General features: G+C 40.4%; 1 protein-coding gene across 1 annotated transcript in view; it reads right to left on the bottom strand.

Annotated features, from left to right (window-relative positions):
• Positions 1-13,362, bottom strand: part of LOC131242177 (probable disease resistance protein At4g27220) — an 89,478-nt gene extending 76,116 nt beyond the window's left edge. The window contains exon 1 of the mRNA XM_058240656.1: positions 13,068-13,362. The gene's annotated coding sequence lies outside the window, so the exon portion shown is untranslated. The remainder of the gene's footprint in view (positions 1-13,067) is intronic.
• Positions 13,363-16,957: the final 3,595 nt, after the last annotated feature.

Here is a 16,957-nt window from a genome sequence, read left to right on the forward strand (position 1 = left end):
ACCTTATTTGATGATTGTGAAGTGGAGCCCACCCCAACTCAAATGAGAACAGGTGGGCCCCACTGTTGATTGCTGTAACAATGTTTGACAAGTGTGGCCCACCAGGCGAATAAAATGACCTGACTCTAGGCTGGCTAATCTAGAGAGTGTGATCCACTTGGAGGAAAGCTTTGGACCTTGCAAAAGTGTGCCATATGAGCAGGGCTTGACAAGCCTGTTAGGTTGGCAAACATCCATTAGTTAGACGTTTGCTATTTCCAAGCACGAGTAGATCCCTACACATCCAGACGGTGGCACATGTGCAAATATGAAACACGTGTGAGATCTGAGATTTCATTAGATTTGAAATAATGATTAGATCTTCTACCTAACAAAGTACACAATTTTACTCTTTAGGTGGGCACACTTATAAAGTAAATTGGGGGCTAAATTTTTTTAGCCATTCATTCGTTTTGATATGCGGTGGACTGCCGGGGGTGTAAACTCGGACGTGGATTGCCTTGAGCCCAGTTCCTGTCGCTGAAAGCTAGGTGGAGCCTACTGTGATGATTGTGAGAAATCTAGGCCGTCAATCTATTTTGCCACTGATTTTAGTACATGGCCTCATTGGGGGTTGAATGACCACTGTTGAAACATTATGGATTGAGTGCCCACCGTTGAAACAGTTATGGGACCACAGAAGCTTCGGATCAAGTTAATGTTTTTATGGTTTCAGCTCATCTCAGTGGAAATGACTTATGAACGGTTTGGATGCCATATAAACATCAGGATCAACCCAAGAAGGTTTCAACGGTTGGCATTTTCTCCTCGCTTTTCCTGTCATGTGGCCCACTTGAGTTTTTTATTTGCTTATTGTTTAGCCTTATGTCCTAACATAAGCTGGAAAAACTGATGGACCCGGTGGATTTCTCACAAATATCACGGTGGGCCCCGCCTGGCTATCTGCCTTGTGAACTTTAGGTGGTCGGGTCCCCGTCCGGTTAAAAATAAAGCTCGCCCGCATGGGAGTGGATTAGGTATGGCCCCGGCCTCAACTAAGATGGTGCGGCCCTTACCGAGCTTGATCCATGTATTCCATAATCCACTCTGTCCATTTGTTTTTATAAATCATTTTAGGGAACGGGTCCAAACATAAAGCAGATAAAAATCTCCGGTGGACCATACCATAAGAAACAGTGGTAAAGTAACTATTAAAAACTTCTTGTATGCCACAAAAGTTTTAGTTCATCCAGGTATTTGTATCCTTATCAATAGCTTGGATGGCAAATAAACACCAGGATAACATCATGGGGGGCTAGGAAGTATTTAATGGTGGGCATTCATTCACCACTTTTTTCTTTATTATGGTCCACCTGAGGTTTGGATCTGCTTCATTTTTCAGCTCATGCCTTAAAATGATATGAAAAGGATGAACCGTGTGGAATACAACCCGCGTGAATGTGTACGGTTGTCAACAAGCACGTGTAATTAATAGACCTGCTCGATTCTATTGAAAGGAAAAAAATTAGAGCTGTACAAGAAGTGAGTTAGCTCGGTTAGCTCGCTCGACTTACTCGAAAAAGCTCGACTCGACCCTGTTTGAAATTGGGTGTGAGCAAAGTCGAGCTGATTTTTTGAGTTTGAGCTTGCCCGTGCTCGACCCGAGTCAGATCGAACCCCAACTTGAATCGAACTCGGATTGAACCAGATTGGTGACTCAATTATTTTGAAATTGATGTTGCTCACCAAGTGTTTGATGAAATGGCTCAACGAAGTGTCAGCTAGCCGTGAGGAAGATATGGATATGAAACAAATACCCTTGTATCTTGATTTTGATGTTTTGACGTTGCTTACTTAGTGTTTGATGAAATACCTCTAAATTATTGTTGATGTTTTAAATGCTGTCAGAAATTAAAGGTGCACTTCATGTGTTTGAGAAAATGCCACACATGCTTGATCTTAGCTCAAACTCGGCACGAACTGGCCTAAGCTGCTGACCGAGCTGAGCTGGCCAGTCAGGCTCGAGGATCGAGCCAAGATGAATTCGAGTTGGGGTCAACTAGTGGCCGAGCCAAGTCGAGTTCGAGTTAGGGTCAGCTAATGGCTGAGCCGAGTCGAGCTTGGCAGAGCTCGACTCGACTCGGTTCAGCTCGTACGTGTATAGCTCTGGTAAAAAAAGTACTCATGCAGGGAAGCGGATTGCCTGTGACCCTGAGGCCTATGCCCAGGGCTGTGTGGGGCCAACAGAGATGTCAGTGATAAATCCGCTCGGTTCATATGTTTTGAAAGACCACGGTGGGACAATATTCTAAAAATTAGGCAGATCCAAAACTCAGGTGGGCCAACAGCAATGTCCACTATTGAAACCTTCTTGGAGCTGCCCATTATGTTTATATACCATCTAAACCGTTCATAAGGCTATTACTAAACTTAAACTGTAGAAACAAATATCATCCTGATATAAAACTTCTGTCACCCCAGGCGTTTAATCTCCACTGTTTCGTGTGGTATGGTACACATGAGCATTGGATCTGCCTGATTTTTAGAATACAATCCTATTGTGGTCTTTCAAAATAGGTGGACGGAGTGGATTTGCCGCAGGCATTTCTATGGGGCTGCTGTCTCTGTGCCCGGGTTAGAGGGAATCCGCTTTATGTGTTAGGTGGGCGGGGCGGCCCTTATGGGGTCGGATGTACGTATTCTATATCCACCTGTTCATCCATTTTGCCATGTACATGATCCCAAATGAAGTAGATCCAAATCTCAAGTGGACCATACTATAAGGAAATAGTAAGCATTGAATGCCATACCTTTAAAACTTCCTATGGCGCACCGTAATGCTTTGGTGACGTTTATTTGCCATCCAATCTCAAAAAGGTCACACGGGAGAAAAAGAAAACAAAAACAAAACTAAAAAACAAATATTATTTTGATCCAAAACTTCTGTTGCCCACAAGTTTTTAATAATACTCAATCACCACTATTTCTTATGTTACAGTCCATGTTAGCGCCCACGCCTACCTCTGGCACGTTTCGCTTATGATATCCGGTGTATTAATTCTTTTGATAGGTCCCACAGTAGAGAGAGAGAGGCTAACTTACTACGATCGCCAAGAACGCTGGCAATGGACCAAATACTGCAATGGCGGCAAGTTCTTCGTCGATCCAAGCAGAGAGTAATGGGAGAAGTGTGTTGGAAATGAAAGAGAGACAGAGATGGAACTCGAAGGAGTGCGAGGGAGGAGGGATATGGTTGCTTCCGTTGGGTACTTGGGCGTGTTTGTTTTCCCGGTGAATTGGTAAATGCCGTGTACAAAAGTAATTATTATTTCTCCGTACATTTGCAGCATACCTGATTCGGCTGCTTACTTTTTGACACGAAAACTAAGAATATTACAAAATATTCGTGGGTCCCACTGTAATGCATTTCGCTTATCCACACCGTTCATCCATTATTCCAGTTGAATTTATAGTATGAGTAAAAAATTGAGCCATATCCAATACTCAATTGGACCACGTCATACAAAAAAGGGAATCAAATACTTATCGTTAAAAACTTTGTGGGGTCATTGTTTCTTTTAGCGTGGGCAACCTGAGTGTTGGATCCGCTTCATTTTTTGTCTCATGCTCCAAAATGTTGTAATAAAATAGATGGACGGAATGGATATATCATAGGCATTACCTTTCAGTTCAAAAATTAAAATTATCTCTTTTGAACCAATTTCACCGGCACAAATTCCTGTAAATTTTCAAATACAGTGAAATCGTAATAATTATAAAAAATTACGACTGTGGACTCCACCCTACCTTTTATCCATTGGATACTCTTGAAGCAATGCAAACTTAACAAACGTACTTATACCTCCTCGTACGGATGACAAATCCCAGGACGAAAATACCCCTCCTTTTCACATAAACGGATTGGCTACTCCGCCTGCCACCGGCCAATGGCGGATCATCGGTGGTCTGTAGACCCCACCATGATGTATGCTTTTCATCCGTGCCGTCCATATATTTTTCCGGATCATTTTATGGTATGAGATAAAAAATGAGGTATATCCAAATCTTTAGTGTACCACATTATAAGAAACAGTTTTGAATGAGCATCAACCATTAGAAATCCTCCCCCGTCTAAGTTGGGGCCCACTGTGATGTTTGTGAGAAATCCCTCCTATCTAAGTTCATTCATAGGGTCACAAAGACCTGAATGAAGAGGAAAAACAAATTTTATAATGATCCAAAACTTATGTAACCGCTAAAAGGGTTTCAATGGTAGATGTTCAATTCCCCACTACCTTTTACGGTGTGGTCCACTTAATAGCTAGATCTATCTTATTTTTAACCTCAAGCCTTAATTTGAGTTCGCCAAATAGATGGACAGTTTGGATATAACACATACCTCATAATGGGACCCACAAAAATCGCTGGGGATTTCAACAAGGAAAAAAAAAAAACCGAAGCCAGCGAGTTGGGGTCGATCGGCCGGGTCAGAGCTTGGCCTACCACTATAGATTATAACCGTAGCTATAACTGTAGTGCCATGCACTTTTTTCTCTTTTTTATTTTTTATTTTTTTTATTTTATTATTTTTTTTACATGGAGGAGAACATTTTCCCCCTTACATTTTTCTATAATACATAATTATGCAAATATGTATATATAAGTATATAAAATATTTTTTTATCTTTTAATTCATTTCTTTGTCTATTTATTTAACAAGCATATTTCCTAAACTAGAATGATTTACTTAACTTACCACATATGATTTTGGGTAGGAGAAGCTAATTTAGCCAACCAATCTAGTTATTTTTCAAGATTTCATCAGGTCGATGGTCGAAAATCCATTTCATTCTGTTCATGGTCAATTTCAATCACTTCGCGATTAAACTAGAAATTCAGCGTGGCAAACATAAAATTGAGAGGGGCAAACATGAAATTGAGCGGGGAAAACTAGAAATTCAGCAAGGAAAACATGAAATTGAGTAGGGCAAACAAGAAATTAGGGCTGAAAGTCGAGCGGGTTGGTTCGGGTTGGTGCTCAACCATAACCCAACCTAAGGTTCCTATACCTAAACCTTGACCCAACCCAACTCAATCTTGGGTTGGGAATTCTCAACCCAAGAGGGCTCGACGGGTTGATTGGGTTGGTCGGGTGTATACGTGCTAATATTTTCGTTATTGCATTAGTTTATTATATTTTAATATAAGACTTATTTTTTGTATCGATGATTTTATTAATTATATACATGATTATTCATCATAAAGAACTTCATTTTTTTTCTTTAAAAAACCAAGCTAAAATATAGGACTACTCCTTTAAAAAGTCATGTAGTATAGCACGCAATTTATTTGGGAGAGAGAAATCCGGCATATCTTGTTAGCTCGAGTCCTTGGAAATGACATGGACAAATGAGACCCGACATCACTAGTGTACCTTCTTTACAAACAATCCATACTCAATTATAATTTATAAGTAACTAATATATTGATCGGGTTTGGGTTGGGTCGGACAACCTGAGACCTCAACCCAAGCCCAACCTAAGTTTTATTGGGTTGGTGTTTGTATAACCCAAGCTTGAGATTGGACCTGATATATCCTGCCCAAACCCAACGCAATGTCAGGTCGGTCACAGGTCGATCGGGTTGAACCCACCCAACTTTCAACCGTACATGAAATTGAGTGGGGCAAACATGAAAATCAGCGGGGTAAACATGAAATTGAGCAGGGGAAACTAGAAAATCAGCGGGGCAAACATAAAATTGAGCGGGTGAAACTAGAAAATCAAGTTTCCTAGTTTCCCCCGCTCAATTTCATGTTTTCCTCGCTGAATTTAATGTTTCCCCCGCTGAATTTCATGTTTGGCCCGTTCAATTTCATCTTTGTCCCACTCAATGTCTAAGTTCCCTCCTTCAATATCTAGGTTCCTTCCCACATATGGGGTTTTGGTGTATACATATTCTGATGAAGACGGAGGGGTATTAAACATGATGTATTACAAATAAAACATCATTGTATAGCGTAACAAGTGTAATAATTGAAGCGTATCAAAAGATCAAGTGGATCATACCACGGGATTTAGTGGGCATAATAATTTCCACCGTTAAAACCATAGTGGGCCAACAGTGATGTTTGTTTGTTATCAAACCTATTCATAAGATTATACAGACATGGATTAATAGAAAAACAATTACAAGTTTGATCTAAAACTTCTGTAGCTCCTAAGAAATTATCAACATTAGAAGTTCAATTCAAAATTTCATTTAGTGTGGTCCATTTGAACATTGGAAATGTTTTGATTTATCAGCTCAAGCCATGAAGTTATCTGTTAAGTTTGCCCCGCTGATTGTCTAGTTTGCCCCGCTAAATTTCATGTTTGCCCCACTCAATTTCATGTTTGCCTTGCTGATTTTCTAGTTTGCCCCACTGATTTTCTAGTTTGCCCCGCTGATTTTATAGTTTCCCCCGCTCAATTTCATGTTTTCCCCACTGATTTTCATGTTTTCCCTGCTGATTTTCTAGTTTCCCCCACTAATTTTCTAGTTTCCCCCACTGATTTCCTAGTTTGCCCCGCTGATTTTTCAATTTGCCCCACTGATTTTCTAGTTTCCCCCGCTCAATTTCATGTTTGCCCCGCTAATTTTCATGTTTCCCCCGCTGATTTTCTAGTTTGCTTCGTTGATTTCCTAGTTTGTCCTGCTGATTTTCTAGTTTCACTCGCTCAATTTCATATTTGCCCCGCTGATTTTCTAGTTTCCCCTGCTTAATTTCATGTTTGCCCCGCTGATTTTCATATTTGCCCCGCTCAATTTTATGTTTGCTCCGCAGATTTTCTAGTTTCCCCCCTCAATTTCATGTTTGCACAGCTGATTTTCATGTTTGCCCCGCTCAATTTCATGTATGGCTGAAAGTTGGGCGAGTTCAACCCAACTGACCCGTGACCGACCTAACATTGGGTTGGGCTCGGGCAGGATATATCGGGTCTGATCTCAAGCTTGGGCTATACAAACACCAACCCAATAAAACTTAGGTTGGGCTTGGGTTGAGGTCTCAGGTTGCCCGACCCAACCCAAACCCGATCAATATATTAGTTACTTGTAAATTATAATTGAGTGTAGATTGTTTGTGAAGAAGGTACACAAGTGATGTCGGGTCTCATTTGTCCACGTCATTTCCAAGGACTCAAGCTAACAAGATATGTCAGATTTCTCTCTCCCAAATAGATTGCGTGCTATGGTACATGACTTTTTAAAGGAGTAATCCTATATTTTAGCTTGGTTTTTTAAAGAAAAAAAAATGAAGTTCTTTATGATAAATAATCACGTATATAATTAATAAAATCATAAATACAAAAAATAAGTCCTATATTGAAATATAATAAACTAATGTAATAACGAAAATATTAGTACGTATACACCTGATCAACCCAATCAACCCGTCAAGCCCTCTTGGGTTAGGCTTGGGTTGAGAATTCCCAACCCAAGATTAGGTTGGGTTGGGTCAAGGTTTAGGTATAGAAACCTTGGGTTGGATTAGGGTTGAGCACCAACCCGAACCAACCCACCCGACTTTCAGCCCTAATTTCATGTTTGCCCTACTCAATTTCAAGTTTTTCCTACTGAATTTCTAGTTTTCCTTGCTCAATTTCGTGTTTGCCTCCCTCAATTTCATGCTTGCCACTCTGAATTTCCAATTTGACCACGAAGTGATTGAAATTGACCACGAACTAAATGAAATGAATTTTCGACCATCGACCCAATGGATTCTTGGAAAATAACTAGGTTGGTTGGCTAAATTAGCTTCTCCTACCTTAAAATCATATGTGGTAAGTTAAGTAAATCATTCTAGTTTAGGAAATATACTTGTTAAATAAATAGGCAAAGAAATGAATTAAAATATAGAAAAATATTTCTGTATACTTATATATACATATTTACATAATTATGCATTATAGAAAAATGTAACGGGGAAAATTTTCTAAAAAATAAAAAAAATAAAAAATAAAAAAGAGAAAAACGTTCATAGCATTACAATTTTACTACGGTTATAATCCGTAGCCGTAGACTCTGACCCCCAACTTGCTAGCTCCTTTTTTTTTTTTTTTTTTCCTTTCTTCCCTGTCGTAAGCCTCACCAATTTTTGTCGGTCCCATTATGAGGTATGTATTATATCCAAACCGTCCATCTATTTGGAGAACTTGTATTAAGACTTGAGATGAAAAATAAGACAGATCTAGCTATCAATGGACCACACTGTAAATGGCAGTGGGTAATTGCACGTCTACCATTCAAATCCTTTTAGGGGTTACAGAAGTTTTGGCTCATTATGAAATTTGTTTTTCCTCTTCATGTAGGTCTTTGTAACCCTATGAATGAACTTAGACGGAGAGAATTTCTCACAAACATCACAGTGGGCCCCACCTGACCGTCCGTCAGCGCTCGTCTCTGCACGCCAGCCAGAGGAAGGCAGGGGTATTTTCGTCCTCAAATTCGGTGGCCGTACGAGGACGTCTAAGTGCATATGTCAAGTTTGTATTGCTTTTTAAAAACCACTTAAAAACAAACAACAGGCCTTAATGAACCGCCTTTCTAAAAATAATATGAAACATTTCCTCGAGACGCACCCTCCTCTGACGTGCCTATCTTGATGTAAGGAATCGTGATGGGTAAGGAAAACTCTCCATGGACGCAGACCCTTTGACTCTTATGAGACTCACTGCGGTGTTTATGTGAGATCCACTCCCATCATTAGATGTGTAGTCCTATTTTATGCCCAGAACCCAAAAATCAGGATGACATGTGATTTAAATGGATCACACCAAGGGAAAAAGATGTGAGAGACGTCCACTCTTAATATTTAAAAGGCCCACAGTGATGATTATATAAAATCCACTCCGTCCATTAAGATAACACACCAAAAATTAGAGTTGACTCCCAAAAATCAGGCCATCCATTATTCAGGTGGGCCATGCAAAGGGAAACATTTAAAGGGTAAATATTTCCATGTACACTTTTTACACCTGAAATATGAACAGATCTAATTTTTGGGACTGGGACTAAACTGGGATTACGCATCTGTAGGTCGAGGTGGATTTTACATATATATGCTTATGTTGAGAAACACCCAAGCTGACTAACCTCTTTTACTAACATGAAGTAATTTTTCCTCTCTTTCGAAACGACTGAAATTTAAAATTACTTTTACCCGTCAAATGTAATTATTTTTCTAAACCTAGTGAGCCAGCCGGGCCTGATACTCCAGCCCAAGCTAGCAGGGAGACCTGATGGACCAACCCAGCTCATTGACATCCTTGCCTGTTGGGCCGGACACAGCCAGCTGAGGTCCATGGATCTTTGACTATGGGGCCCACTAACGTATGCGCCTTACATCCAAGGCATCCTTACATTTTGACAACTCATTTTAGGGCTGGATGCAAAAAATAAAGTAGATCTAAATCTCAATAAGACCACATCACAAGAGAAAGTAGTGATTGAAAACTTCTTACTTCATAAGAAGTTTTTCCTCCCTTTCAAAATGACTGAAATTTATAAAATTACTTTTGCCCGTCAGATGTAATTATTTTTCTAAACCTAGCGGGCCAGCCTGGCCGGATACTCCAGCCCAAGCTAGCCCAGAGACCTAATGAGCCAACCCAGCTCATTGATAGAGGTGGGCATCGGATCGAGTCGGATCAGATTGGGTCTAACCCGATTCGGTTCGAAATCTAGTTGGGCTAACCTGAATCCGATCTGATCCAAGACCAAGTCTGAGACATACAACTCAATCCGATCCGACACACGGTTGGCATGACCTGAACCGAGTCCGACTCGGTCAGAGAACCTGAGTCGGATCGAGTTGGGTGCGATTCGGATTAACTTTTTTAACAGTAAAAATCATAATCCTTGTTGCTATTTTCGGTGTGGTCCATTTGAGCTTTAGATATGATTCAAATTTTTTTTCCAAATGATCTAAAATGATCATGAAAAATGGATAAACGGTATGAATATAATAAATACATCATTATGGGGCCCATCTAACGTTGATATCATTTGAGCCGTTTGTACAACTCGAAGCTCGAGGCGTTATAGCTATGAATGTGTTGTGCATGACAGTTGTAAGCCTATAACGTGTTGTTCAAGAAAACACTGTAGTTAGCAAGTTATGCAGGACTGACCATGGGATATATGTTATATCCAAATTGTCCATCCATTTGGTGAGTTCTTTTTAAGGCTTGTGATGAAAAATAAGATAGATTTGACTATCAAGTGGACCACATTGGAAAAATCATTCTCAGCTGCTATTTGTGGTGTGGTTCAGATGATCTTTGGGTATGATTTATTTTTTGGATAATACTCTATAATAATCTCTAAAACTATATAAACGGTGTAGATATAATAAATACATCACTGTGGGGGCCATATAACTTTGATCTCCTTTGAACCGTTCGTACAACTCGGAGCTCGAGGAGCGTTAATGCTCGTCTTCGCACGACATGTGTGTTAACGAAAATAGGTCTGATCATGGGATATGTGTTATATCCAAACCGTCCATCCATTTGGAGAGCTCGTTTTAAGGCTTGAGACGAAAAGTAGATCTGCCTATCATGTGGACCACACTAGAAAAATCATTCTCAGCTGCTATTTATGGTGTGGTCCAGATGATCTTTGGATATGATTTATTTTTTGGATAATATTCCATAATGATCTCTAAAACCATATGAACGGTGTAGATATAACAAATACGTCATTGTGGCCCATATAACCTTGATCTCCTTTGAACCATTCGTATAACTCGGAGCTCGAGGAGCGTTAGTGCTCGTCTTCACATGCCACATGTCTACAACTATAGCCTACGGGCTATGCCACAGACACGGATTGCGTATTACCCCGGCCCATCCCTAGCTCCGAACGGGCAGCTCTGTGGGTGAGCCCACCACGATGTATCTGTACATCCAAACCATCTATCTCTTTTCTAAGATTATTTTAAGGTATTAAAATAAAAATCAGGCAGATCCAATAATCAAATGAATCACACGATGGAATATTTCTTATTATTATGGTACACGAAGGAATATTTCTTATTATGCTTAGTAAACTCCGTTGGGGCCCATCGTGAATGCATTTGGTTCATCCACGTCGTTCATTCATTTTTCCAGATCATTTTAGTGATTGAACCCAAAATTGATGCATATCCAAAGCTCAAGTGGACCATACCATAGGAAAAAGGTAGAATTATTGATAAGAACCACTTCGGATCGGGTCCGGTCGGGTCGGTCCGGATCCATTCGAATCGGGTTTTCAAATCGGATCGGTCCGGAGTGACCATTACCGATCTCGAACAAAAAAGAAGTCGGATCTGAATGACCCTACCCGATCCGCACCGATCCAAGCCGTCAGTTCGGTTCGGAATAGGTCGGATCGAGTCTGATCATGTCAGATCCATCAGATCGGGTCAGATCTGCCCAGCTCTACCCATTGATATCCCTGCCTGTTGGGCCGGGTGCTTCATGGAGGTCCATGGATCTCTAACTATGGGGCCCACTAATGTATGAGCCTTACATCCAAGCCACCGTTCCATTTTGACAACTCGTTTTTAGGGCTGGATGCAAAAAATAAAGCAAATCCAAATCTCAAGTAGACCACATCACAGGAAAAAGTAGTGATTGACAATTAAAAACTTTTTATGAGATACAAAAGTTTTGGACCAAGTTGATATTTTTGTAGTCCCTTAATCTAAGTCTATGTGATATCATAGATAGATTAGATAGTAAATAAACAATTCAATAGCCCTCAAAAAGTTTTTAATGGTAGGTATTCAATCACTGCTTTTTCACGTGGTATGGTTCACCTGAGATTTGTATCTGCTTTATTTTTGAGATCAGTTATCAATCACCACCTTTTTCCCCTTGGTATGGTTCGCCTAAGTTTTGGATATGCTTCATTTTAAAGATATGCCCTAAAATGAGTTGTCAAAATGGATGATCATGCCCTAAAATGAACTGTCAAAATGGATCAACGTAAATGCAAGGCACATACATCAAGGTGGGCCCACAGTCAAGGATAAACCAACCTCAAACCACACCGCACGCAATAGTGGTTATTGAATGCCCACCATTAAAAACTTTGCATGGCTCATAGTAATGTCTATTTGCCATCCAATGATAAGGTCACACTGGATGAAAGGAAAACAAAATTATGAAGTTGGTACAAAACTTTTGTTGCTCACATAAAGTTTTTAATGGTCATCACCATTATTCCATGTGGTGTGATCTACATGAGATTTGGATATAATTGAATTTTGGGCCAATGCTGTAAAATGAGATAGCAACAGTGACAAAGGGCATGGATATACAACACATACATCAAGATAGGCCCCATGGTCATATATCTACCAAAGCTGCTTCCATCAAAAGATAGTCACTCAAATCATGTTTGAAAGTTGTTCACCATCAAACTCAAGTAATGTAATGCAACCTTTAATTATTGATGAGCCATAATGCAAAATTAAGAGAGATGACATGTACGGCCGGATGAACCGTGATGTAGCAGATAAATCTCTTACAGGACGTGGCTGTGTGATGCATCTATCTTGTCCACCCATATATATATTGAAATCATTTAAATTTTTGGTGGCTTGGTGTTTAGATGGTCAGCAGTGCCACACATGCATGCTGTGTGTATTACTTCTTGAGAAGTTGTTACTATATTGTGACCTATGCAAGCACGTATCCTATGGATGTAAGAACATCAAATAGAGAGAATCGGAAATGTGGACGTGAAAAGTCATCACGAATCGCCAGAAATGAAAGACTGGGAAATTAAATGGTCATTAAAAGTCAGTGATCCGACAATGAAATTGTCTTTCATAACCATTGAAATCAATATTTAACATTTTTTAAAAAAAGAAATTGATTCCCATTGTTTTTTAAAGAAAACCTTAGAATCGAAAATTGATTTCCATGCTCTTTTCCCTCTAAGACAAGAAAAGTAGGTCTCCACGGAAATCGATTTCTGTTCTAAGCTTTTCTACCCCATCAAATAGCCCTCAAAACTCTGAACGTAGAATAAAAGGAAAAGGAAAACACACTAACCTGATCTTTCGTATTCCTCGGTAAGAAAGGAAAGCAAAAATACAGAAGTCTCAAAAACACCAAGTTCTAGCTAGAGAGATGGAAAGAAGAAGAAGAGGTGAAGTTGATGGTTTGGGTTATCTTCAATTCCTACAATGCTTACAACGGAAAAGACAAAGCCAAAGAAAGGAACAACTGCAGAAGGCTGAGAATCCCATTCTTTTAAATCGATAAGAAAGGAATAACAACAGCCGTATGAGAATTCTATGTCGATTATTCGCCCAGGCTTCGGTTCCTCAACCGTGAAAAAGAAGAAGATTACTCTCTAACCATGTCAAACAACTTCCAGTAAAAGCTAGAGCCGCTATAGGATAGCATATCAATGAATATCAAGACACTATAACACAATTCACTCACGTAACTTCCAATTCACCGCTTCGCATATTGTATTGGAAGCTGATTGACTGGTGTACCACACACCACCAACCATGCCGGTGGGTGGGTACGAGTCGTGCGAAGACGGGAAACCGATTGGCTACTGCCCCTGCCACTAGCCCGGTGACTAGTGGTCGGTTCTCCGCGGGCCCCACTTTGAAGTATGTCTTTTATCCATGCCGTTCATCCATTTTTACAGATCATTTTAGGGCTTCATCCCAAAAATGAGAGGGATATAAATCTCAGTTGGACCGCACAACATGAAAATAATAGTGATTGGATATCTACCATTAAAATCTTCCTAAGGCCCACTGTACTGTTTATTTGACATCCAATCTGTTGATTACGTCATACAGACCTAGATGAAAGGAAAAAACAAAAATCAGATTGATCCAAAACTTTCATGGCTCCCAAAAAGTTTTTACCGGTCTACGTTCAATCAACACTGTTTCGTGTAATGTGGTTCACTTGAAATTGGGATATATCTCATTTTTGGGCTCATACCATAAAATGATCTATAAAAGTAGATAAAAATAGATGGACAACATGTATGAAACGCATACATCATGATGGGGCCCACAGAGCACTGAGTAGTCAATCCGTTCTCGCGAAGAGCTTTCAGTTGTACGAACGGATCAAAGGAGATCAAAGTTGCATTGCACCACAATGCTGTATTTATCATATCCACACTGTTCATCCATTTTGCGGGACCACACCACAAATAGCAGCGGGACAATGATTCTAACTATTAAAACATTTGTAAGGCCCACCAGAACTTTTATTTTCCATCCAATTTATTTATAATGTCACACTGACTTGGGTTTCAATGGTTGATGTTCAATCCCCCACCTATTTTTACTTGTCCTCAGCTTGATTTTTGAATGTCTTATTTTTATCCTCAAGCCTTAGGACGGGCTCATTGAGTTAAAAAATACTTGGAATATAACACATACCTTATGATGGGGGCTCATGAGACTTGGTAACCTCAACACACCAGCTAGCTCGGTAGTGTGTAATACACAACTAATCCACTTCCATATTGCAAGGAAGGTAACTCTTTTTTTTTTTTTTTTATTTATTTATAAGATTGTTGTTATGAGAGAATTTGAGCCGACCCTAATTGGGCAAGTATAGCTCGGCCAGTTGAGCGGCCATGTGAGGGAAAAGGGATAGCCGAGTAAGATAAGACAACCCTCGATCTGAGATGAGTTATATTAATATGTCTAAGCTCCTTGGTGAGGCTTTCACGTCATTGCACACCTCGTCATATCGACAACATGATTAAACTGTCTTAGGAAGGACTCGAACTATCGGCTTGAATGGAAATGTGCCCTACAATTGTGCTCAAGACTTAACTCTAGTAACGCATGTACAGAGTAATATCCGGTGCACGATCTTAGGGTAACTATCAACTTTAGCGTATGCGTCGTTCACACTAAATGGCATGAGTTATGTCGAGAAAGACGGACACGATCGTTCGATCCAAAAGGTATAAATAGGTGACTCATTGGCTTCAACAGGTACGAAAAATCTCTCACTTGAAACCTACCCACACAACTTAGACCCAAATTCCTATCCGGACTTTGGCATTGGAGGGTCCCCCGCTCTAACCAGGGTCTCCTTTGTCTCTCTCTTGTGTAGATTCATAGGGCTCAGAGCGAGTGCTTGTAGCTTGGCAAGGGTGAGCTGGATTTTTGCATCAACAATTGCCATAAATTCATAATGATTTTCTGTCACCAGCATACATACACGCGAACATATACTCACTCTGTACATATGTTACGATATTGCATGTCCCCTTTATGTTTGCTAACAACGCATGTGTCATACAACTACTGCCAGTGGATTAGGTGTTATTCGGGTAATACATTAGTGGCGGACCACCTTGATGAATGTATTATATATCCATGCAACCCATTTGATTTTTAGATCGTTTTAAAACGTTATTTAAAAAATTATGCAAATCCAAATTTCGGTGGACGATACCACTAGAAAATGTGGTGAATGGAGATGGAAGTTTGACATTATAAAGGGGTTGGAAATGAAATAAACATTACAGATCTGGTTACAGTGGGCTCCGAGAAGTTTTTAACGGTAAGCGTTCAATCAGCACTATTTCCTCACGTGTGATCTCATGGATATTTGGATCGGCCCAACGGATGACAGTGACCATACACAAGCACCCGTGGAGGAACAAACGTCGTAACTCCTCGTAGAATAAGGGAATCATGTAGGATTTGCCAAACATGAAGGCCATCGGATTAGCTTTTGTGTATTTCAAGGAAAGCATCTCAACACGAGCATACATTATAAGATAATTAAAATAAAATCAGAACCGATAAAAAGGTCCCCTGCCAGCATTTCAGAATACCAATTTATTACCATACTCACTTTAATTAAAAATAAGAAGAGCTTATTTAGGCCGTCCATCATAAGCAGTGATGAAGCTATTCGTGTCCGGAAGAACATAAAGCCTTGCATAAACATGTGTCCACATCAGTGCAAGATCCAGATCCTTTGATGTAGTACGTGGCGCACCATTCGTTACAACTGGGATCAGCGCATATGTAAAAATCGTTGGGGAAAAGACACCAATGGTCCACAGCAGCAACCATGCCACCTGTCACATAGAGAACCAATCAAATCATGGGGTCAAGAAGCTTGATATAAGTGGTCCTGATGCATCAGGATGTGAAAAATGTTCACATGGTTGGGTCCGTACAAGTGGGGCACAGGGTCTGGTGATCGTAAATTTCAAACTGCATATAAGGGGGGGCCCAAAAACTCTCCTACATTGGATTTACCAAATCACATATATAAAATCAATGGCTGAGGGTGCGTTTGGTTTCGTGATATTTGGTGCAACCAAACGTACCCTTACTAATGGATGGTCAGCAACAGAAAACTGTAAAAGGCACGTTTAGATGACAACAAACAGAGAATGTCGACCAAGGTTTCAAATTCACCTTCTTCTTGGCACACCTGAGGAATGGATGGCTCTGATTTCAGTGTTATTGTAGATTTACTTGACATTGCTCGTAATGGATGGTTTGGATCCGACACATGTGGAGCAAATAGGCATGTGTTTTGGATGGCAGTAAGGGTGGCAATGGGCCGGGTCTAGGGGCGGGACAGTTTAGGCCCGAATCAACATTCAAAATGCATGCAGCCCACTGATGAGCTAACCAGTAACCAGAAACCAGGCTTGTTATTGCCAGGCCATCTTCATAGTGGGGCCCACCTTATTCACCATTCAGATGTCCCTGAAGCATGCTACATGATACTGGGAATTGGCCGGTGGGGCCCACATGGGTCCAACAGAACCACGGTGGGCCCCACCGTGCACATTGCCCCTAAGATACCGTGATCATGATGAACGCGGACATGCGATCACGTGCACTCTGCAGGAAAATATATATAAAAACAGCTGTAAAATAGAAAAATCACCGTAAGAGAGGAAGACGAGAAGCACAACA

This window comes from Magnolia sinica, chromosome 4 (genome assembly GCF_029962835.1).
Source record: "Magnolia sinica isolate HGM2019 chromosome 4, MsV1, whole genome shotgun sequence".
In the NCBI taxonomy this organism is placed as follows: domain Eukaryota; kingdom Viridiplantae; phylum Streptophyta; class Magnoliopsida; order Magnoliales; family Magnoliaceae; genus Magnolia; species Magnolia sinica.